The following is a 24,698-nucleotide window of genomic DNA, read 5'->3' on the forward strand; positions in this document are numbered from 1 at the left end:
GTGCATTCAACTAACAGAGTTGAACCTTACTTTGGATTGTGGAGTTTTGAAACACTCTTTCTTCATGAACTGCAAGTGGACACTTGGAGCGCATTGAGGCCTATCATGGCAAAAGGAATATCTTCAAATAAAAACTACACAGAAGCATTCTGTGAAACTTCTTTCTGATCTGTGCATTCAACTAACAGAGTTTATTGTTACTTTTGATTGAAGAGTTTTGAAACACTCTTTTTGTATGAACTGCAAGTGGACATTTGGAGCGCTATGTAGCCTATCGTTGAAAAAGGAACATCTTAAAATAAAAACTACACAGAAGCATTCTGTGAAACTTCTTTCTGATCTGTGCATTGTAGTAACAGAGTTGATCCTTACTTTTGATTGAGGAATTTTGAAACACTCTTTCTGTATAAACTGCAAGTGGACATTTGGAACGCTATGAGGCCTATCGTGGAAAAAGGAATATGTAGAAATAAAAACTACACAGAAGCATTCTGTGAAACTTCTTTCTGATATATGCATTCAACTAACAGGGTTTAACCTTACTTTTTATTAAGCAGTGTTGAAACAGTCTATATGTAGAGTCTGCAAGCGGACATTTAGAACGCTTTGAGGCCTATCGTGGAAAAAGGAATAACTTCAAATAAGAACAACACGGAAGCATTCTGTAAGACTTCTTTCTGATCTGTGCATTCAACTAACAGAGTTGAACCTTATTTTTGATTGAGGAGTTTTGAAACACTCTTTCTGTATAAACTGCAAGTGGAAATTTGGAGCACTATTGCGTCTATCGTAGAAAAAGGAATACCTTCCAATAAAGACTACACAGAAGCATTCTTTGAAACTTCTTTCTGATCTGTGCATTCAACTAACAGAGTTTAACCTTACTTTGGATTGTGGAGTTTTGAAACACTCTTTCTTCATGAACTGCAAGTGGACACTTGGAGCGCATTGAGGCCTATCATGGCAAAAGGAATATCTTCAAATAAAAACTACACAGAAGCATTCTGTGAAACTTCTTTCTGATCTGTGCATTCAACTAACAGAGTTTATTGTTACTTTTGATTGAAAAGTTTTGAAACACTCATTTTGTATGAACTGCAAGTGGACATTTTGAGCGCTATGTAGCCTATCGTTGAAAAAGGATCATCTTAATATAAAAACTACACAGAAGCATTCTGTGAAACTTCTTTCTGATATATGCATTCAACTAACAGAGTTTAACCTGATTTTTGATTGAGGAGTTTTGAAACACTCTTTCTGTATAAACTGCAAGTGGAAATTTGGAGCACTATTGCGTCTATCGTAGAAAAAGGAATATCTACAAATAAAAACTACACAGAAACATTTTGTGAAACTTCTTTCTGATCTGTGCATTCAACTAACAGAGTTTAACCTTACTTTGGATTGTGGAGTTTTGAAACACTCTTTCTTCATGAACTGCAAGTGGACACTTGGAGCGCATTGAGGCCTATCATGGCAAAAGGAATATCTTCAAATAAAAACTACACAGAAGCATTCTGTGAAACTTCTTTCTGATCTGTGCATTCAACTAACAGAGTTTATTGTTACTTTTGATTGAAGAGTTTTGAAACACTCTTTTTGTATGAACTGCAAGTGGACATTTGGAGCGCTATGTAGCCTATCGTTGAAAAAGGAACATCTTAAAATAAAAACTACACAGAAGCATTCAGTGAAACTTCTTTCTGATCTGTGCATTGTAGTAACAGAGTTGATCCTTACTTTTGATTGAGGAATTTTGAAACACTCTTTCTGTATAAACTGCAAGTGGACATTTGGAACGCTATGAGGCCTATCGTGGAAAAAGGAATATGTAGAAATAAAAACTACACAGAAGCATTCTGTGAAACTTCTTTCTGATATATGCATTCAACTAACAGGGTTTAACCTTACTTTTTATTAAGCAGTGTTGAAACAGTCTATATGTAGAGTCTGCAAGCGGACATTTAGAACGCTTTGAGGCCTATCGTGGAAAAAGGAATAACTTCAAATAAGAACAACGCGGAAGCATTCTGTAAGACTTCTTTCTGATCTGTGCATTCAACTAACAGAGTTGAACCTTATTTTTGATTGAGGAGTTTTGAAACACTCTTTCTGTATAAACTGCAAGTGGAAATTTGGAGCACTATTGCGTCTATCGTAGAAAAAGGAATACCTTCCAATAAAGACTACACAGAAGCATTCTTTGAAACTTCTTTCTGATCTGTGCATTCAACTAACAGAGTTTAACCTTACTTTGGATTGTGGAGTTTTGAAACACTCTTTCTTCATGAACTGCAAGTGGACACTTGGAGCGCATTGAGGCCTATCATGGCAAAAGGAATATCTTCAAATAAAAACTACACAGAAGCATTCTGTGAAACTTCTTTCTGATCTGTGCATTCAACTAACAGAGTTTATTGTTACTTTTGATTGAAAAGTTTTGAAACACTCATTTTGTATGAACTGCAAGTGGACATTTTGAGCGCTATGTAGCCTATCGTTGAAAAAGGATCATCTTAATATAAAAACTACACAGAAGCATTCTGTGAAACTTCTTTCTGATATATGCATTCAACTAACAGAGTTTAACCTGATTTTTGATTGAGGAGTTTTGAAACACTCTTTCTGTATAAACTGCAAGTGGAAATTTGGAGCACTATTGCGTCTATCGTAGAAAAAGGAATATCTACAAATAAAAACTACCCAGAAACATTTTGTGAAACTTCTTTCTGATCTGTGCATTCAACTAACAGAGTTTAACCTTACTTTGGATTGTGGAGTTTTGAAACACTCTTTCTTCATGAACTGCAAGTGGACACTTGGAGCGCATTGAGGCCTATCATGGCAAAAGGAATATCTTCAAATAAAAACTACACAGAAGCATTCTGTGAAACTTCTTTCTGATCTGTGCATTCAACTAACAGAGTTTATTGTTACTTTTGATTGAAGAGTTTTGAAACACTCTTTTTGTATGAACTGCAAGTGGACATTTGGAGCGCTATGTAGCCTATCGTTGAAAAAGGAACATCTTAAAATAAAAACTACACAGAAGCATTCAGTGAAACTTCTTTCTGATCTGTGCATTGTAGTAACAGAGTTGATCCTTACTTTTGATTGAGGAATTTTGAAACACTCTTTCTGTATAAACTGCAAGTGGACATTTGGAACGCTATGAGGCCTATCGTGGAAAAAGGAATATGTACAAATAAAAACTACACAGAAGCATTCTGTGAAACTTCTTTCTGATATATGCATTCAACTAACAGAGTTTAACCTTACTTTTTATTAAGCAGTGTTGAAACAGTCTATATGTAGAGTCTGCAAGCGGACATTTAGAACGCTTTGAGGCCTATCGTGGAAAAAGGAATAACTTCAAATAAGAACAACGCGGAAGCATTCTGTAAGACTTCTTTCTGATCTGTGCATTCAACTAACAGAGTTGAACCTTATTTTTGATTGAGGAGTTTTGAAACACTCTTTCTGTATAAACTGCAAGTGGAAATTTGGAGCACTATTGCGTCTATCGTAGAAAAAGGAATATCTACAAATAAAAACTACACAGAAGCATTTTGTGAAACTTCTTTCTGATCTGTGCATTCAACTAACAGAGTTTAACCTTACTTTGGATTGTGGAGTTTTGAAACACTCTTTCTTCATGAACTGCAAGTGGACACTTGGAGCGCATTGAGGCCTATCATGGCAAAAGGAATATCTTCAAATAAAAACTACACAGAAGCATTCTGTGAAACTTCTTTCTGATCTCTGCATTCAACTAACAGAGTTTATTGTTACTTTTGATTGAAGAGTTTTGAAACACTCTTTTTGTATGAACTGCAAGTGGACATTTGGAGCGCTATGTAGCCTATCGTTGAAAAAGGAACATCTTAAAATAAAAACTACACAGAAGCATTCAGTGAAACTTCTTTCTGATCTGTGCATTGTAGTAACAGAGTTGATCCTTACTTTTGATTGAGGAATTTTGAAACACTCTTTCTGTATAAACTGCAAGTGGACATTTGGAACGCTATGAGGCCTATCGTGGAAAAAGGAATATGTAGAAATAAAAACTACACAGAAGCATTCTGTGAAACTTCTTTCTGATATATGCATTCAACTAACAGGGTTTAACCTTACTTTTTATTAAGCAGTGTTGAAACAGTCTATATGTAGAGTCTGCAAGCGGACATTTAGAACGCTTTGAGGCCTATCGTGGAAAAAGGAATAACTTCAAATAAGAACAACGCGGAAGCATTCTGTAAGACTTCTTTCTGATCTGTGCATTCAACTAACAGAGTTGAACCTTATTTTTGATTGAGGAGTTTTGAAACACTCTTTCTGTATAAACTGCAAGTGGAAATTTGGAGCACTATTGCGTCTATCGTAGAAAAAGGAATACCTTCCAATAAAGACTACACAGAAGCATTCTTTGAAACTTCTTTCTGATCTGTGCATTCAACTAACAGAGTTTAACCTTACTTTGGATTGTGGAGTTTTGAAACACTCTTTCTTCATGAACTGCAAGTGGACACTTGGAGCGCATTGAGGCCTATCATGGCAAAAGGAATATCTTCAAATAAAAACTACACAGAAGCATTCTGTGAAACTTCTTTCTGATCTCTGCATTCAACTAACAGAGTTGAACCATACTTTTGATTCAGGAGATTTGAAACACTCTTTCTGTATAAACTGCAAATGGACATTTGGAGCGCAATGAGGCATATCGTGGAAAGAGGAATATCTTCAAATAAAAACTACACAGAAGCATTCTGTGAAACTTCTCTCTGATCTGTGCATTCAAATACCAGAGTTTAACCTTACTTTTGATTGTGGAGTTTTGAAACACTCTTTGTTTATGAACTGCAAGTTGGCATTTGGAGCGCATTGAGGCCTATCATGGCAAAAGGAATATCTTCAAATAAAAACTACGCAGAAGCATTCTTTGAAACTTCTTTCTGATCTGTGCATTCAACTAACAGAGTTTAACCTTACTTTGGATTGTGGAGTTTTGAAACACTCTTTCTTCATGAACTGCAAGTGGACACTTGGAGCGCATTGAGGCCTATCATGGCAAAAGGAATATCTTCAAATAAAAACTACACAGAAGCATTCTGTGAAACTTCTTTCTGATCTGTGCATTCAACTAACAGAGTTTATTGTTACTTTTGATTGAAAAGTTTTGAAACACTCATTTTGTATGAACTGCAAGTGGACATTTTGAGCGCTATGTAGCCTATCGTTGAAAAAGGATCATCTTAATATAAAAACTACACAGAAGCATTCTGTGAAACTTCTTTCTGATATATGCATTCAACTAACAGAGTTTAACCTGATTTTTGATTGAGGAGTTTTGAAACACTCTTTCTGTATAAACTGCAAGTGGAAATTTGGAGCACTATTGCGTCTATCGTAGAAAAAGGAATATCTACAAATAAAAACTACACAGAAGCATTTTGTGAAACTTCTTTCTGATCTGTGCATTCAACTAACAGAGTTTAACCTTACTTTGGATTGTGGAGTTTTGAAACACTCTTTCTTCATGAACTGCAAGTGGACACTTGGAGCGCATTGAGGCCTATCATGGCAAAAGGAATATCTTCAAATAAAAACTACACAGAAGCATTCTGTGAAACTTCTTTCTGATCTGTGCATTCAACTAACAGAGTTTATTGTTACTTTTGATTGAAGAGTTTTGAAACACTCTTTTTGTATGAACTGCAAGTGGACATTTGGAGCGCTATGTAGCCTATCGTTGAAAAAGGAACATCTTAAAATAAAAACTACACAGAAGCATTCTGTGAAACTTCTTTCTGATCTGTGCATTGTAGTAACAGAGTTGATCCTTACTTTTGATTGAGGAATTTTGAAACACTCTTTCTGTATAAACTGCAAGTGGACATTTGGAACGCTATGAGGCCTATCGTGGAAAAAGGAATATGTAGAAATAAAAACTACACAGAAGCATTCTGTGAAACTTCTTTCTGATATATGCATTCAACTAACAGGGTTTAACCTTACTTTTTATTAAGCAGTGTTGAAACAGTCTATATGTAGAGTCTGCAAGCGGACATTTAGAACGCTTTGAGGCCTATCGTGGAAAAAGGAATAACTTCAAATAAGAACAACGCGGAAGCATTCTGTAAGACTTCTTTCTGATCAGTGCATTCAACTAACAGAGTTGAACCTTATTTTTGATTGAGGAGTTTTGAAACACTCTTTCTGTATAAACTGCAAGTGGAAATTTGGAGCACTATTGCGTCTATCGTAGAAAAAGGAATACCTTCCAATAAAGACTACACAGAAGCATTCTTTGAAACTTTTTTCTGATCTGTGCATTCAACTAACAGAGTTTAACCTTACTTTGGATTGTGGAGTTTTGAAACACTCTTTCTTCATGAACTGCAAGTGGACACTTGGAGCGCATTGAGGCCTATCATGGCAAAAGGAATATCTTCAAATAAAAACTACACAGAAGCATTCTGTGAAACTTCTTTCTGATCTGTGCATTCAACTAACAGAGTTGAACCTTATTTTTGATTGAGGAGTTTTGAAACACTCTTTCTGTATAAACTGCAAGTGGAAATTTGGAGCACTATTGCGTCTATCGTAGAAAAAGGAATACCTTCCAATAAAGACTACACAGAAGCATTCGTTGAAACTTCTTTCTGATCTGTGCATTCAACTAACAGAGTTTAACCTTACTTTGGATTGTGGAGTTTTGAAACACTCTTTCTTCATGAACTGCAAGTGGACACTTGGAGCGCATTGAGGCCTATCATGGCAAAAGGAATATCTTCAAATAAAAACTACACAGAAGCATTCTGTGAAACTTCTTTCTGATCTGTGCATTCAACTAACAGAGTTTATTGTTACTTTTGATTGAAGAGTTTTGAAACACTCTTTTTGTATGAACTGCAAGTGGACGTTTGGAGCGCTATGTAGCCTATCGTTGAAAAAGGAACATCTTAAAATAAAAACTACACAGAAGCATTCTGTGAAACTTCTTTCTGATCTGTGCATTGTAGTAACAGAGTTGATCCTTACTTTTGATTGAGGAATTTTGAAACACTCTTTCTGTATAAACTGCAAGTGGACATTTGGAACGCTATGAGGCCTATCGTGGAAAAAGGAATATGTAGAAATAAAAACTACACAGAAGCATTCTGTGAAACTTCTTTCTGATATATGCATTCAACTAACAGGGTTTAACCTTACTTTTTATTAAGCAGTGTTGAAACAGTCTATATGTAGAGTCTGCAAGCGGACATTTAGAACGCTTTGAGGCCTATCGTGGAAAAAGGAATAACTTCAAATAAGAACAACGCGGAAGCATTCTGTAAGACTTCTTTCTGATCTGTGCATTCAACTAACAGAGTTGAACCTTATTTTTGATTGAGGAGTTTTGAAACACTCTTTCTGTATAAACTGCAAGTGGAAATTTGGAGCACTATTGCGTCTATCGTAGAAAAAGGAATACCTTCCAATAAAGACTACACAGAAGCATTCTTTGAAACTTCTTTCTGATCTGTGCATTGTAGTAACAGAGTTGATCCTTACTTTTGATTGAGGAATTTTGAAACACTCTTTCTGTATAAACTGCAAGTGGACATTTGGAACGCTATGAGGCCTATCGTGGAAAAAGGAATATGTACAAATAAAAACTACACAGAAGCATTCTGTGAAACTTCTTTCTGATATATGCATTCAACTAACAGGGTTTAACCTTACTTTTTATTAAGCAGTGTTGAAACAGTCTATATGTAGATTCTGCAAGCGGACATTTAGAACGCTTTGAGGCCTATCGTGGAAAAAGGAATAACTTCAAATAAGAACAACGCGGAAGCATTCTGTAAGACTTCTTTCTGATCTGTGCATTCAACTAACAGAGTTGAACCTTATTTTTGATTGAGGAGTTTTGAAACACTCTTTCTGTATAAACTGCAAGTGGAAATTTGGAGCACTATTGCGTCTATCGTAGAAAAAGGAATATCTACAAATAAAAACTACACAGAAGCATTTTGTGAAACTTCTTTCTGATCTGTGCATTCAACTAACAGAGTTGAACCTTACTTTGGATTGTGGAGTTTTGAAACACTCTTTCTTCATGAACTGCAAGTGGACACTTGGAGCGCATTGAGGCCTATCATGGCAAAAGGAATATCTTCAAATAAAAACTACACAGAAGCATTCTGTGAAACTTCTTTCTGATCTGTGCATTCAACTAACAGAGTTTATTGTTACTTTTGATTGAAGAGTTTTGAAACACTCTTTTTGTATGAACTGCAAGTGGACATTTGGAGCGCTATGTAGCCTATCGTTGAAAAAGGAACATCTTAAAATAAAAACTACACAGAAGCATTCTGTGAAACTTCTTTCTGATCTGTGCATTGTAGTAACAGAGTTGATCCTTACTTTTGATTGAGGAATTTTGAAACACTCTTTCTGTATAAACTGCAAGTGGACATTTGGAACGCTATGAGGCCTATCGTGGAAAAAGGAATATGTAGAAATAAAAACTACACAGAAGCATTCTGTGAAACTTCTTTCTGATATATGCATTCAACTAACAGGGTTTAACCTTACTTTTTATTAAGCAGGGTTGAAACAGTCTATATGTAGAGTCTGCAAGCGGACATTTAGAACGCTTTGAGGCCTATCGTGGAAAAAGGAATAACTTCAAATAAGAACAACGCGGAAGCATTCTGTAAGACTTCTTTCTGATCTGTGCATTCAACTAACAGAGTTGAACCTTATTTTTGATTGAGGAGTTTTGAAACACTCTTTCTGTATAAACTGCAAGTGGAAATTTGGAGCACTATTGCGTCTATCGTAGAAAAAGGAATACCTTCCAATAAAGACTACACAGAAGCATTCTTTGAAACTTCTTTCTGATCTGTGCATTCAACTAACAGAGTTTAACCTTACTTTGGATTGTGGAGTTTTGAAACACTCTTTCTTCATGAACTGCAAGTGGACACTTGGAGCGCATTGAGGCCTATCATGGCAAAAGGAATATCTTCAAATAAAAACTACACAGAAGCATTCTGTGAAACTTCTTTCTGATCTGTGCATTCAACTAACAGAGTTGAACCTTATTTTTGATTGAGGAGTTTTGAAACACTCTTTCTTTATAAACTGCAAGTGGAAATTTGGAGCACTATTGCGTCTATCGTAGAAAAAGGAATACCTTCCAATAAAGACTACACAGAAGCATTCTGTGAAACTTCTTTCTGATCTGTGCATTCAACTAACAGAGTTGAACCATACTTTTGATTCAGGAGATTTGAAACACTCTTTCTGTATAAACTGCAAATGGACATTTGGAGCGCAATGAGGCATATCGTGGAAAGAGGAATATCTTCAAATAAAAACTACACAGAAGCATTCTGTGAAACTTCTCTCTGATCTGTGCATTCAAATACCAGAGTTTAACCTTACTTTTGATTGTGGAGTTTTGAAACACTCTTTGTTTATGAACTGCAAGTTGGCATTTGGAGCGCATTGAGGCCTATCATGGCAAAAGGAATATCTTCAAATAAAAACTACGCAGAAGCATTCTTTGAAACTTCTTTCTGATCTGTGCATTCAACTAACAGAGTTTAACCTTACTTTGGATTGTGGAGTTTTGAAACACTCTTTCTTCATGAACTGCAAGTGGACACTTGGAGCGCATTGAGGCCTATCATGGCAAAAGGAATATCTTCAAATAAAAACTACACAGAAGCATTCTGTGAAACTTCTTTCTGATCTGTGCATTCAACTAACAGAGTTTATTGTTACTTTTGATTGAAAAGTTTTGAAACACTCATTTTGTATGAACTGCAAGTGGACATTTTGAGCGCTATGTAGCCTATCGTTGAAAAAGGATCATCTTAATATAAAAACTACACAGAAGCATTCTGTGAAACTTCTTTCTGATATATGCATTCAACTAACAGAGTTTAACCTGATTTTTGATTGAGGAGTTTTGAAACACTCTTTCTGTATAAACTGCAAGTGGAAATTTGGAGCACTATTGCGTCTATCGTAGAAAAAGGAATATCTACAAATAAAAACTACACAGAAGCATTTTGTGAAACTTCTTTCTGATCTGTGCATTCAACTAACAGAGTTGAACCTTACTTTGGATTGTGGAGTTTTGAAACACTCTTTCTTCATGAACTGCAAGTGGACACTTGGAGCGCATTGAGGCCTATCATGGCAAAAGGAATATCTTCAAATAAAAACTACACAGAAGCATTCTGTGAAACTTCTTTCTGATCTGTGCATTCAACTAACAGAGTTTATTGTTACTTTTGATTGAAGAGTTTTGAAACACTCTTTTTGTATGAACTGCAAGTGGACATTTGGAGCGCTATGTAGCCTATCGTTGAAAAAGGAACATCTTAAAATAAAAACTACACAGAAGCATTCTGTGAAACTTCTTTCTGATCTGTGCATTGTAGTAACAGAGTTGATCCTTACTTTTGATTGAGGAATTTTGAAACACTCTTTCTGTATAAACTGCAAGTGGACATTTGGAACGCTATGAGGCCTATCGTGGAAAAAGGAATATGTAGAAATAAAAACTACACAGAAGCATTCTGTGAAACTTCTTTCTGATATATGCATTCAACTAACAGGGTTTAACCTTACTTTTTATTAAGCAGTGTTGAAACAGTCTATATGTAGAGTCTGCAAGCGGACATTTAGAACGCTTTGAGGCCTATCGTGGAAAAAGGAATAACTTCAAATAAGAACAACGCGGAAGCATTCTGTAAGACTTCTTTCTGATCTGTGCATTCAACTAACAGAGTTGAACCTTATTTTTGATTGAGGAGTTTTGAAACACTCTTTCTGTATAAACTGCAAGTGGAAATTTGGAGCACTATTGCGTCTATCGTAGAAAAAGGAATACCTTCCAATAAAGACTACACAGAAGCATTCTTTGAAACTTCTTTCTGATCTGTGCATTCAACTAACAGAGTTTAACCTTACTTTGGATTGTGGAGTTTTGAAACACTCTTTCTTCATGAACTGCAAGTGGACACTTGGAGCGCATTGAGGCCTATCATGGCAAAAGGAATATCTTCAAATAAAAACTACACAGAAGCATTCTGTGAAACTTCTTTCTGATCTGTGCATTCAACTAACAGAGTTTATTGTTACTTTTGATTGAAAAGTTTTGAAACACTCATTTTGTATGAACTGCAATGGACATTTTGAGCGCTATGTAGCCTATGGTTGAAAAAGGATCATCTTAATATAAAAACTACACAGAAGCATTCTGTGAAACTTCTTTCTGATATATGCATTCAACTAACAGAGTTTAACCTGATTTTTGATTGAGGAGTTTTGAAACACTCTTTCTGTATAAACTGCAAGTGGAAATTTGGAGCACTATTGCGTCTATCGTAGAAAAAGGAATATCTACAAATAAAAACTACACAGAAACATTTTGTGAAACTTCTTTCTGATCTGTGCATTCAACTAACAGAGTTTAACCTTACTTTGGATTGTGGAGTTTTGAAACACTCTTTCTTCATGAACTGCAAGTGGACACTTGGAGCGCATTGAGGCCTATCATGGCAAAAGGAATATCTTCAAATAAAAACTACACAGAAGCATTCTGTGAAACTTCTTTCTGATCTGTGCATTCAACTAACAGAGTTTATTGTTACTTTTGATTGAAGAGTTTTGAAACACTCTTTTTGTATGAACTGCAAGTGGACATTTGGAGCGCTATGTAGCCTATCGTTGAAAAAGGAACATCTTAAAATAAAAACTACACAGAAGCATTCTGTGAAACTTCTTTCTGATCTGTGCATTGTAGTAACAGAGTTGATCCTTACTTTTGATTGAGGAATTTTGAAACACTCTTTCTGTATAAACTGCAAGTGGACATTTGGAACGCTATGAGGCCTATCGTGGAAAAAGGAATATGTAGAAATAAAAACTACACAGAAGCATTCTGTGAAACTTCTTTCTGATATATGCATTCAACTAACAGGGTTTAACCTTACTTTTTATTAAGCAGTGTTGAAACAGTCTATATGTAGAGTCTGCAAGCGGACATTTAGAACGCTTTGAGGCCTATCGTGGAAAAAGGAATAACTTCAAATAAGAACAACGCGGAAGCATTCTGTAAGACTTCTTTCTGATCTGTGCATTCAACTAACAGAGTTGAACCTTATTTTTGATTGAGGAGTTTTGAAACACTCTTTCTGTATAAACTGCAAGTGGAAATTTGGAGCACTATTGCGTCTATCGTAGAAAAAGGAATACCTTCCAATAAAGACTACACAGAAGCATTCTTTGAAACTTCTTTCTGATCTGTGCATTCAACTAACAGAGTTTAACCTTACTTTGGATTGTGGAGTTTTGAAACACTCTTTCTTCATGAACTGCAAGTGGACACTTGGAGCGCATTGAGGCCTATCATGGCAAAAGGAATATCTTCAAATAAAAACTACACAGAAGCATTCTGTGAAACTTCTTTCTGATCTGTGCATTCAACTAACAGAGTTTATTGTTACTTTTGATTGAAAAGTTTTGAAACACTCATTTTGTATGAACTGCAAGTGGACATTTTGAGCGCTATGTAGCCTATGGTTGAAAAAGGATCATCTTAATATAAAAACTACACAGAAGCATTCTGTGAAACTTCTTTCTGATATATGCATTCAACTAACAGAGTTTAACCTGATTTTTGATTGAGGAGTTTTGAAACACTCTTTCTGTATAAACTGCAAGTGGAAATTTGGAGCACTATTGCGTCTATCGTAGAAAAAGGAATATCTACAAATAAAAACTACACAGAAACATTTTGTGAAACTTCTTTCTGATCTGTGCATTCAACTAACAGAGTTTAACCTTACTTTGGATTGTGGAGTTTTGAAACACTCTTTCTTCATGAACTGCAAGTGGACACTTGGAGCGCATTGAGGCCTATCATGGCAAAAGGAATATCTTCAAATAAAAACTACACAGAAGAATTCTGTGAAACTTCTTTCTGATCTGTGCATTCAACTAACAGAGTTTATTGTTACTTTTGATTGAAGAGTTTTGAAACACTCTTTTTGTATGAACTGCAAGTGGACATTTGGAGCGCTATGTAGCCTATCGTTGAAAAAGGAACATCTTAAAATAAAAACTACACAGAAGCATTCTGTGAAACTTCTTTCTGATCTGTGCATTGTAGTAACAGAGTTGATCCTTACTTTTGATTGAGGAATTTTGAAACACTCTTTCTGTATAAACTGCAAGTGGACATTTGGAACGCTATGAGGCCTATCGTGGAAAAAGGAATATGTAGAAATAAAAACTACACAGAAGCATTCTGTGAAACTTCTTTCTGATATATGCATTCAACTAACAGGGTTTAACCGTACTTTTTATTAAGCAGTGTTGAAACAGTCTATATGTAGAGTCTGCAAGCGGACATTTAGAACGCTTTGAGGCCTATCGTGGAAAAAGGAATAACTTCAAATAAGAACAACGCGGAAGCATTCTGTAAGACTTCTTTCTGATCTGTGCATTCAACTAACAGAGTTGAACCTTATTTTTGATTGAGGAGTTTTGAAACACTCTTTCTGTATAAACTGCAAGTGGAAATTTGGAGCACTATTGCGTCTATCGTAGAAAAAGGAATACCTTCCAATAAAGACTACACAGAAGCATTCTTTGAAACTTCTTTCTGATCTGTGCATTCAACTAACAGAGTTTAACCTTACTTTGGATTGTGGAGTTTTGAAACACTCTTTCTTCATGAACTGCAAGTGGACACTTGGAGCGCATTGAGGCCTATCATGGCAAAAGGAATATCTTCAAATAAAAACTACACAGAAGCATTCTGTGAAACTTCTTTCTGATCTGTGCATTCAACTAACAGAGTTTATTGTTACTTTTGATTGAAAAGTTTTGAAACACTCATTTTGTATGAACTGCAAGTGGACATTTTGAGCGCTATGTAGCCTATCGTTGAAAAAGGATCATCTTAATATAAAAACTACACAGAAGCATTCTGTGAAACTTCTTTCTGATATATGCATTCAACTAACAGAGTTTAACCTGATTTTTGATTGAGGAGTTTTGAAACACTCTTTCTGTATAAACTGCAAGTGGAAATTTGGAGCACTATTGCGTCTATCGTAGAAAAAGGAATATCTACAAATAAAAACTACACAGAAACATTTTGTGAAACTTCTTTCTGATCTGTGCATTCAACTAACAGAGTTTAACCTTACTTTGGATTGTGGAGTTTTGAAACACTCTTTCTTCATGAACTGCAAGTGGACACTTGGAGCGCATTGAGGCCTATCATGGCAAAAGGAATATCTTCAAATAAAAACTACACAGAAGCATTCTGTGAAACTTCTTTCTGATCTGTGCATTCAACTAACAGAGTTTATTGTTACTTTTGATTGAAGAGTTTTGAAACACTCTTTTTGTATGAACTGCAAGTGGACATTTGGAGCGCTATGTAGCCTATCGTTGAAAAAGGAACATCTTAAAATAAAAACTACACAGAAGCATTCTGTGAAACTTCTTTCTGATCTGTGCATTGTAGTAACAGAGTTGATCCTTACTTTTGATTGAGGAATTTTGAAACACTCTTTCTGTATAAACTGCAAGTGGACATTTGGAACGCTATGAGGCCTATCGTGGAAAAAGGAATATGTAGAAATAAAAACTACACAGAAGCATTCTGTGAAACTTCTTTCTGATATATGCATTCAACTAACAGGGTTTAACCTTACTTTTTATTAAGCAGTGTTGAAACAGTCTATATGTAGAGTCAGCAAGCGGACATTTAGAACGCTTTGAGGCCTATCGTGGAAAAAGGAATAACTTCAAATAAGAACAACGCGGAAGCATTCTGTAAGACTTCTTTCTGATCTGTGCATTCAACTAACAGAGTTGAACCTTATTTTTGATTGAGGAGTTTTGAAACACTCTTTCTGTATAAACTGCAAGTGGAAATTTGGAGCACTATTGCGTCTATCGTAGAAAAAGGAATACCTTCCAAAAAAGACTACACAGAAGCATTCTTTGAAACTTCTTTCTGATCTGTGCATTCAACTAACAGAGTTTAACCTTACTTTGGATTGTGGAGTTTTGAAACACTCTTTCTTCATGAACTGCAAGTGGACACTTGGAGCGCATTGAGGCCTATCATGGCAAAAGGAATATCTTCAAATAAAAACTACACAGAAGCATTCTGTGAAACTTCTTTCTGATCTGTGCATTCAACTAACAGAGTTTATTGTTACTTTTGATTGAAAAGTTTTGAAACACTCATTTTGTATGAACTGCAAGTGGACATTTTGAGCGCTATGTAGCCTATCGTTGAAAAAGGATCATCTTAATATAAAAACTACACAGAAGCATTCTGTGAAACTTCTTTCTGATATATGCATTCAACTAACAGAGTTTAACCTGATTTTTGATTGAGGAGTTTTGAAACACTCTTTCTGTATAAACTGCAAGTGGAAATTTGGAGCACTATTGCGTCTATCGTAGAAAAAGGAATATCTACAAATAAAAACTACACAGAAACATTTTGTGAAACTTCTTTCTGATCTGTGCATTCAACTAACAGAGTTTAACCTTACTTTGGATTGTGGAGTTTTGAAACACTCTTTCTTCATGAACTGCAAGTGGACACTTGGAGCGCATTGAGGCCTATCATGGCAAAAGGAATATCTTCAAATAAAAACTACACAGAAGCATTCTGTGAAACTTCTTTCTGATCTGTGCATTCAACTAACAGAGTTTATTGTTACTTTTGATTGAAGAGTTTTGAAACACTCTTTTTGTATGAACTGCAAGTGGACATTTGGAGCGCTATGTAGCCTATCGTTGAAAAAGGAACATCTTAAAATAAAAACTACACAGAAGCATTCTGTGAAACTTCTTTCTGATCTGTGCATTGTAGTAACAGAGTTGATCCTTACTTTTGATTGAGGAATTTTGAAACACTCTTTCTGTATAAACTGCAAGTGGACATTTGGAACGCTATGAGGCCTATCGTGGAAAAAGGAATATGTAGAAATAAAAACTACACAGAAGCATTCTGTGAAACTTCTTTCTGATATATGCATTCAACTAACAGAGTTTAACCTTACTTTTTATTAAGCAGTGTTGAAACAGTCTATATGTAGAGTCTGCAAGCGGACATTTAGAACGCTTTGAGGCCTATCGTGGAAAAAGGAATAACTTCAAATAAGAACAACGCGGAAGCATTCTGTAAGACTTCTTTCTGATCTGTGCATTCAACTAACAGAGTTGAACCTTATTTTTGATTGAGGAGTTTTGAAACACTCTTTCTGTATAAACTGCAAGTGGAAATTTGGAGCACTATTGCGTCTATCGTAGAAAAAGGAATACCTTCCAATAAAGACTACACAGAAGCATTCTTTGAAACTTCTTTCTGATCTGTGCATTCAACTAACAGAGTTTAACCTTACTTTGGATTGTGGAGTTTTGAAACACTCTTTCTTCATGAACTGCAAGTGGACACTTGGAGCGCATTGAGGCCTATCATGGCAAAAGGAATATCTTCAAATAAAAACTACACAGAAGCATTCTGTGAAACTTCTTTCTGATCTCTGCATTCAACTAACAGAGTTGAACCATACTTTTGATTCAGGAGATTTGAAACACTCTTTCTGTATAAACTGCAAATGGACATTTGGAGCGCAATGAGGCATATCGTGGAAAGAGGAATATCTTCAAATAAAAACTACACAGAAGCATTCTGTGAAACTTCTCTCTGATCTGTGCATTCAAATACCAGAGTTTAACCTTACTTTTGATTGTGGAGTTTTGAAACACTCTTTGTTTATGAACTGCAAGTTGGCCTTTGGAGCGCATTGAGGCCTATCATGGCAAAAGGAATATCTTCAAATAAAAACTACGCAGAAGCATTCTTTGAAACTTCTTTCTGATCTGTGCATTCAACTAACAGAGTTTAACCTTACTTTGGATTGTGGAGTTTTGAAACACTCTTTCTTCATGAACTGCAAGTGGACACTTGGAGCGCATTGAGGCCTATCATGGCAAAAGGAATATCTTCAAATAAAAACTACACAGAAGCATTCTGTGAAACTTCTTTCTGATCTGTGCATTCAACTAACAGAGTTTATTGTTACTTTTGATTGAAAAGTTTTGAAACACTCATTTTGTATGAACTGCAAGTGGACATTTTGAGCGCTATGTAGCCTATCGTTGAAAAAGGATCATCTTAATATAAAAACTACACAGAAGCATTCTGTGAAACTTCTTTCTGATATATGCATTCAACTAACAGAGTTTAACCTGATTTTTGATTGAGGAGTTTTGAAACACTCTTTCTGTATAAACTGCAAGTGGAAATTTGGAGCACTATTGCGTCTATCGTAGAAAAAGGAATATCTGCAAATAAAAACTACACAGATGCATTTTGTGAAACTTCTTTCTGATCTGTGCATTCAACTAACAGAGTTTAACCTTACTTTGGATTGTGGAGTTTTGAAACACTCTTTCTTCATGAACTGCAAGTGGACACTTGGAGCGCATTGAGGCCTATCATGGCAAAAGGAATATCTTCAAATAAAAACTACACAGAAGCATTCTGTGAAACTTCTTTCTGATCTGTGCATTCAACTAACAGAGTTTATTGTTACTTTTGATTGAAGAGTTTTGAAACACTCTTTTTGTATGAACTGCAAGTGGACATTTGGAGCGCTATGTAGCCTATCGTTGAAAAAGGAACATCTTAAAATAAAAACTACACAGAAGCATTCTGTGAAACTTCTTTCTGATCTGTGCATTGTAGTAACAGAGTTGAACCTTACTTTTGATTGAGGAATTTTGAAACACTCTTTCTGAATAACTGCAAGTGGACATTTGGAACGCTATGAGGCCTATCGTGGAAAAAGGAATATGTAGAAATAAAAACTACACAGAAGCATTCTGTGAAACTTCTTTCTGATATATGCATTCAACTAACAGGGTTTAACCTTACTTTTTATTAAGCAGTGTTGAAACAGTCTATATGTAGAGTCTGCAAGCGGACATTTAGAACGCTTTGAGGCCTATCGTGGAAAAAGGAATAACTTCAAATAAGAACAACGCGGAAGCATTCTGTAAGACTTCTTTCTGATCTGTGCATTCAACTAACAGAGTTGAACCTTATTTTTGATTGAGGAGTTTTGAAACACTCTTTCTGTATAAACTGCAAGTGGAAATTTGGAGCACTATTGCGTCTATCGTAGAAAAAGGAATACCTTCCAATAAAGACTACACAGAAGCATTCTTTGAAACTTCTTTCTGATCTGTGCATTCAACTAACAGAGTTTAACCTTACTTTGGATTGTGGAGTTTTGAAACACTCTTTCTTCATGAACTGCAAGTGGACACTTGGAGCGCATTGAGGCCTATCATGGCAAAAGGAATATCTTCAAATAAAAACTACACAGAAGCATTCTGTGAAACTTCTTTCTGATCTGTGCATTCAACTAACAGAGTTGAACCTTATTTTTGATTGAGGAGTTTTGAAACACTCTTTCTGTATAAACTGCAAGTGGAAATTTGGAGCACTATTGCGTCTATCGTAGAAAAAGGAATACCTTCCAATAAAGACTACACAGAAGCATTCGTTGAAACTTCTTTCTGATCTGTGCATTCAACTAACAGAGTTTAACCTTACTTTGGATTGTGGAGTTTTGAAACACTCTTTCTTCATGAACTGCAAGTGGACACTTGGAGCGCATTGAGGCCTATCATGGCAAAAGGAATATCTTCAAATAAAAACTACACAGAAGCATTCTGTGAAACTTCTTTCTGATCTGTGCATTCAACTAACAGAGTTTATTGTTACTTTTGATTGAAGAGTTTTGAAACACTCTTTTTGTATGAACTGCAAGTGGACATTTGGAGCGCTATGTAGCCTATCGTTGAAAAAGGAACATCTTAAAATAAAAACTACACAGAAGCATTCTGTGAAACTTCTTTCTGATCTGTGCATTGTAGTAACAGAGTTGATCCTTACTTTTGATTGAGGAATTTTGAAACACTCTTTCTGTATAAACTGCAAGTGGACATTTGGAACGCTATGAGGCCTATCGTGGAAAAAGGAATATGTAGAAATAAAAACTACACAGAAGCATTCTGTGAAACTTCTTTCTGATATATGCATTCAACTAACAGGGTTTAACCTTACTTTTTATTAAGCAGTGTTGAAACAGTCTATATGTAGAGTCTGCAAGCGGACATTTAGAACGCTTTGAGGCCTATCGTGGAAAAAGGAATAACTTCAAATAAGAACAACGCGGAAGCATTCTGTAAGACTTCTTTCTGATCTGTGCATTCAACTAACAGAGTTGAACCTTATTTTTGATTGAGGAGTTTTGAAACACTCTTTCTGTATAAACTGCAAGTGGAAATTTGGAGCACTATTGCGTCTATCGTAGAAAAAGGAATACCTTCCAATAAAGACTACACAGAAGCATTCTGTGAAACTTCTTTCTGATCTGTGCATTCAACTAACAGAGTTTAACCTTACTTTGGATTGTGGAGTTTTGAAACACTCTTTCTTCATGAACTGCAAGTGGACATTTGGAGAGCACAGAGGCCTATCATGGCAAAAGGAATATCTTCAAATGAAAACTACACAGAACCATTCTGTGAAACTTCTTTCTGATCTCTGCATTCAACTAACAGAGTTGAACCATACTTTTGATTCAGAAGATTTGAAACACTCTTTCTGTATAAACTGCAAGTGGACATTTGGAGCGCAATGAGGCATATCGTGGAAAGAGGAATATCTTCAAATAAAAACTACACAGAAGCATTCTGTGAAACTTCTCTCTGATCTGTGCATTCAAATACCAGAGTTTAACCTTACTTTTGATTGTGGAGTTTTGAAACACTCTTTGTTTATGAACTGCAAGTTGGCATTTGGAGCGCATTGAGGCCTATCATGGCAAAAGGAATATCTTCAAATAAAAACTACGCAGAAGCATTCTTTGAAACTTCTTTCTGATCTGTGCATTCAACTAACAGAGTTTAACCTTACTTTGGATTGTGGAGTTTTGAAACACTCTTTCTTCATGAACTGCAAGTGGACACTTGGAGCGCATTGAGGCCTATCATGGCAAAAGGAATATCTTCAAATAAAAACTACACAGAAGCATTCTGTGAAACTTCTTTCTGATCTGTGCATTCAACTAACAGAGTTTATTGTTACTTTTGATTGAAAAGTTTTGAAACACTCATTTTGTATGAACTGCAAGTGGACATTTTGAGCGCTATGTAGCCTATCGTTGAAAAAGGATCATCTTAATATAAAAACTACACAGAAGCATTCTGTGAAACTTCTTTCTGATATATGCATTCAACTAACAGAGTTTAACCTGATTTTTGATTGAGGAGTTTTGAAACACTCTTTCTGTATAAACTGCAAGTGGAAATTTGGAGCACTATTGCGTCTATCGTAGAAAAAGGAATATCTACAAATAAAAACTACACAGAAGCATTTTGTGAAACTTCTTTCTGATCTGTGCATTCAACTAACAGAGTTGAACCTTACTTTGGATTGTGGAGTTTTGAAACACTCTTTCTTCATGAACTGCAAGTGGACACTTGGAGCGCATTGAGGCCTATCATGGCAAAAGGAATATCTTCAAATAAAAACTACACAGAAGCATTCTGTGAAACTTCTTTCTGATCTCTGCATTCAACTAACAGAGTTGAACCATACTTTTGATTCAGGAGATTTGAAACACTCTTTCTGTATAAACTGCAAATGGACATTTGGAGCGCAATGAGGCATATCGTGGAAAGAGGAATATCTTCAAATAAAAACTACACAGAAGCATTCTGTGAAACTTCTCTCTGATCTGTGCATTCAAATACCAGAGTTTAACCTTACTTTTGATTGTGGAGTTTTGAAACACTCTTTGTTTATGAACTGCAAGTTGGCCTTTGGAGCGCATTGAGGCCTATCATGGCAAAAGGAATATCTTCAAATAAAAACTACGCAGAAGCATTCTTTGAAACTTCTTTCTGATCTGTGCATTCAACTAACAGAGTTTAACCTTACTTTGGATTGTGGAGTTTTGAAACACTCTTTCTTCATGAACTGCAAGTGGACACTTGGAGGGCATTGAGGCCTATCATGGCAAAAGGAATATCTTCAAATAAAAACTACACAGAAGCATTCTGTGAAACTTCTTTCTGATCTGTGCATTCAACTAACAGAGTTTATTGTTACTTTTGATTGAAAAGTTTTGAAACACTCATTTTGTATGAACTGCAAGTGGACATTTTGAGCGCTATGTAGCCTATCGTTGAAAAAGGATCATCTTAATATAAAAACTACACAGAAGCATTCTGTGAAACTTCTTTCTGATATATGCATTCAACTAACAGAGTTTAACCTGATTTTTGATTGAGGAGTTTTGAAACACTCTTTCTGTATAAACTGCAAGTGGAAATTTGGAGCACTATTGCGTCTATCGTAGAAAAAGGAATATCTGCAAATAAAAACTACACAGATGCATTTTGTGAAACTTCTTTCTGATCTGTGCATTCAACTAACAGAGTTTAACCTTACTTTGGATTGTGGAGTTTTGAAACACTCTTTCTTCATGAACTGCAAGTGGACACTTGGAGCGCATTGAGGCCTATCATGGCAAAAGGAATATCTTCAAATAAAAACTACACAGAAGCATTCTGTGAAACTTCTTTCTGATCTGTGCATTCAACTAACAGAGTTTATTGTTACTTTTGATTGAAGAGTTTTGAAACACTCTTTTTGTATGAACTGCAAGTGGACATTTGGAGCGCTATGTAGCCTATCGTTGAAAAAGGAACATCTTAAAATAAAAACTACACAGAAGCATTCTGTGAAACTTCTTTCTGATCTGTGCATTGTAGTAACAGAGTTGAACCTTACTTTTGATTGAGGAATTTTGAAACACTCTTTCTGAATAACTGCAAGTGGACATTTGGAACGCTATGAGGCCTATCGTGGAAAAAGGAATATGTAGAAATAAAAACTACACAGAAGCATTCTGTGAAACTTCTTTCTGATATATGCATTCAACTAACAGGGTTTAACCTTACTTTTTATTAAGCAGTGTTGAAACAGTCTATATGTAGAGTCTGCAAGCGGACATTTAGAACGCTTTGAGGCCTATCGTGGAAAAAGGAATAACTTCAAATAAGAACAACGCGGAAGCATTCTGTAAGACTTCTTTCTGATCTGTGCATTCAACTAACAGAGTTGAACCTTATTTTTGATTGAAGAGTTTTGAAACACTCTTTCTGTATAAACTGCAAGTGGAAATTTGGAGCACTATTGCGTCTATCGTAGAAAAAGGAATACCTTCCAATAAAGACTACACAGAAGCATTCTTTGAAACTTCTTTCTGATCTGTGCATTCAACTAACAGAGTTTAACCTTACTTTGGATTGTGGAGTTTTGAAACACTCTTTCTTCATGAACTGCAAGTGGACACTTGGAGCGCATTGAGGCCTATCATGGCAAAAGGAATATCTTCAAATAAAAACTACACAGAAGAATTCTGTGAAACTTCTTTCTGATCTGTGCATTCAACTAACAGAGTTGAACCTTATTTTTGATTGAGGAGTTTTGAAACACTCTTTCTGTATAAACTGCAAGTGGAAATTTGGAGCACTATTGCGTCTATCGTAGAAAAAGGAATACCTTCCAATAAAGACTACACAGAAGCATTCGTTGAAACTTCTTTCTGATCTGTGCATTCAACTAACAGAGTTTAACCTTACTTTGGATTGTGGAGTTTTGAAACACTCTTTCTTCATGAACTGCAAGTGGACACTTGGAGCGCATTGAGGCCTATCATGGCAAAAGGAATATCTTCAAATAAAAACTACACAGAAGCATTCTGTGAAACTTCTTTCTGATCTGTGCATTCAACTAACAGAGTTTATTGTTACTTTTGATTGAAGAGTTTTGAAACACTCTTTTTGTATGAACTGCAAGTGGACATTTGGAGCGCTATGTAGCCTATCGTTGAAAAAGGAACATCTTAAAATAAAAACTACACAGAAGCATTCTGTGAAACTTCTTTCTGATCTGTGCATTGTAGTAACAGAGTTGATCCTTACTTTTGATTGAGGAATTTTGAAACACTCTTTCTGTATAAACTGCAAGTGGACATTTGGAACGCTATGAGGCCTATCGTGGAAAAAGGAATATGTAGAAATAAAAACTACACAGAAGCATTCTGTGAAACTTCTTTCTGATATATGCATTCAACTAACAGGGTTTAACCTTACTTTTTATTAAGCAGTGTTGAAACAGTCTATATGTAGAGTCTGCAAGCGGACATTTAGAACGCTTTGAGGCCTATCGTGGAAAAAGGAATAACTTCAAATAAGAACAACGCGGAAGCATTCTGTAAGACTTCTTTCTGATCTGTGCATTCAACTAACAGAGTTGAACCTTATTTTTGATTGAGGAGTTTTGAAACACTCTTTCTGTATAAACTGCAAGTGGAAATTTGGAGCACTATTGCGTCTATCGTAGAAAAAGGAATACCTTCCAATAAAGACTACACAGAAGCATTCTGTGAAACTTCTTTCTGATCTGTGCATTCAACTAACAGAGTTTAACCTTACTTTGGATTGTGGAGTTTTGAAACACTCTTTCTTCATGAACTGCAAGTGGACATTTGGAGAGCACAGAGGCCTATCATGGCAAAAGGAATATCTTCAAATGAAAACTACACAGAACCATTCTGTGAAACTTCTTTCTGATCTCTGCATTCAACTAACAGAGTTGAACCATACTTTTGATTCAGAAGATTTGAAACACTCTTTCTGTATAAACTGCAAGTGGACATTTGGAGCGCAATGAGGCATATCGTGGAAAGAGGAATATCTTCAAATAAAAACTACACAGAAGCATTCTGTGAAACTTCTCTCTGATCTGTGCATTCAAATACCAGAGTTTAACCTTACTTTTGATTGTGGAGTTTTGAAACACTCTTTGTTTATGAACTGCAAGTTGGCATTTGGAGCGCATTGAGGCCTATCATGGCAAAAGGAATATCTTCAAATAAAAACTACGCAGAAGCATTCTTTGAAACTTCTTTCTGATCTGTGCATTCAACTAACAGAGTTTAACCTTACTTTGGATTGTGGAGTTTTGAAACACTCTTTCTTCATGAACTGCAAGTGGACACTTGGAGCGCATTGAGGCCTATCATGGCAAAAGGAATATCTTCAAATAAAAACTACACAGAAGCATTCTGTGAAACTTCTTTCTGATCTGTGCATTCAACTAACAGAGTTTATTGTTACTTTTGATTGAAAAGTTTTGAAACACTCATTTTGTATGAACTGCAAGTGGACATTTTGAGCGCTATGTAGCCTATCGTTGAAAAAGGATCATCTTAATATAAAAACTACACAGAAGCATTCTGTGAAACTTCTTTCTGATATATGCATTCAACTAACAGAGTTTAACCTGATTTTTGATTGAGGAGTTTTGAAACACTCTTTCTGTATAAACTGCAAGTGGAAATTTGGAGCACTATTGCGTCTATCGTAGAAAAAGGAATATCTACAAATAAAAACTACACAGAAGCATTTTGTGAAACTTCTTTCTGATCTGTGCATTCAACTAACAGAGTTGAACCTTACTTTGGATTGTGGAGTTTTGAAACACTCTTTCTTCATGAACTGCAAGT

The sequence above is a fragment of the Symphalangus syndactylus genome, chromosome 13 (genome assembly GCF_028878055.3).
Source record: "Symphalangus syndactylus isolate Jambi chromosome 13, NHGRI_mSymSyn1-v2.1_pri, whole genome shotgun sequence".
NCBI classification, from domain to species: domain Eukaryota; kingdom Metazoa; phylum Chordata; class Mammalia; order Primates; family Hylobatidae; genus Symphalangus; species Symphalangus syndactylus.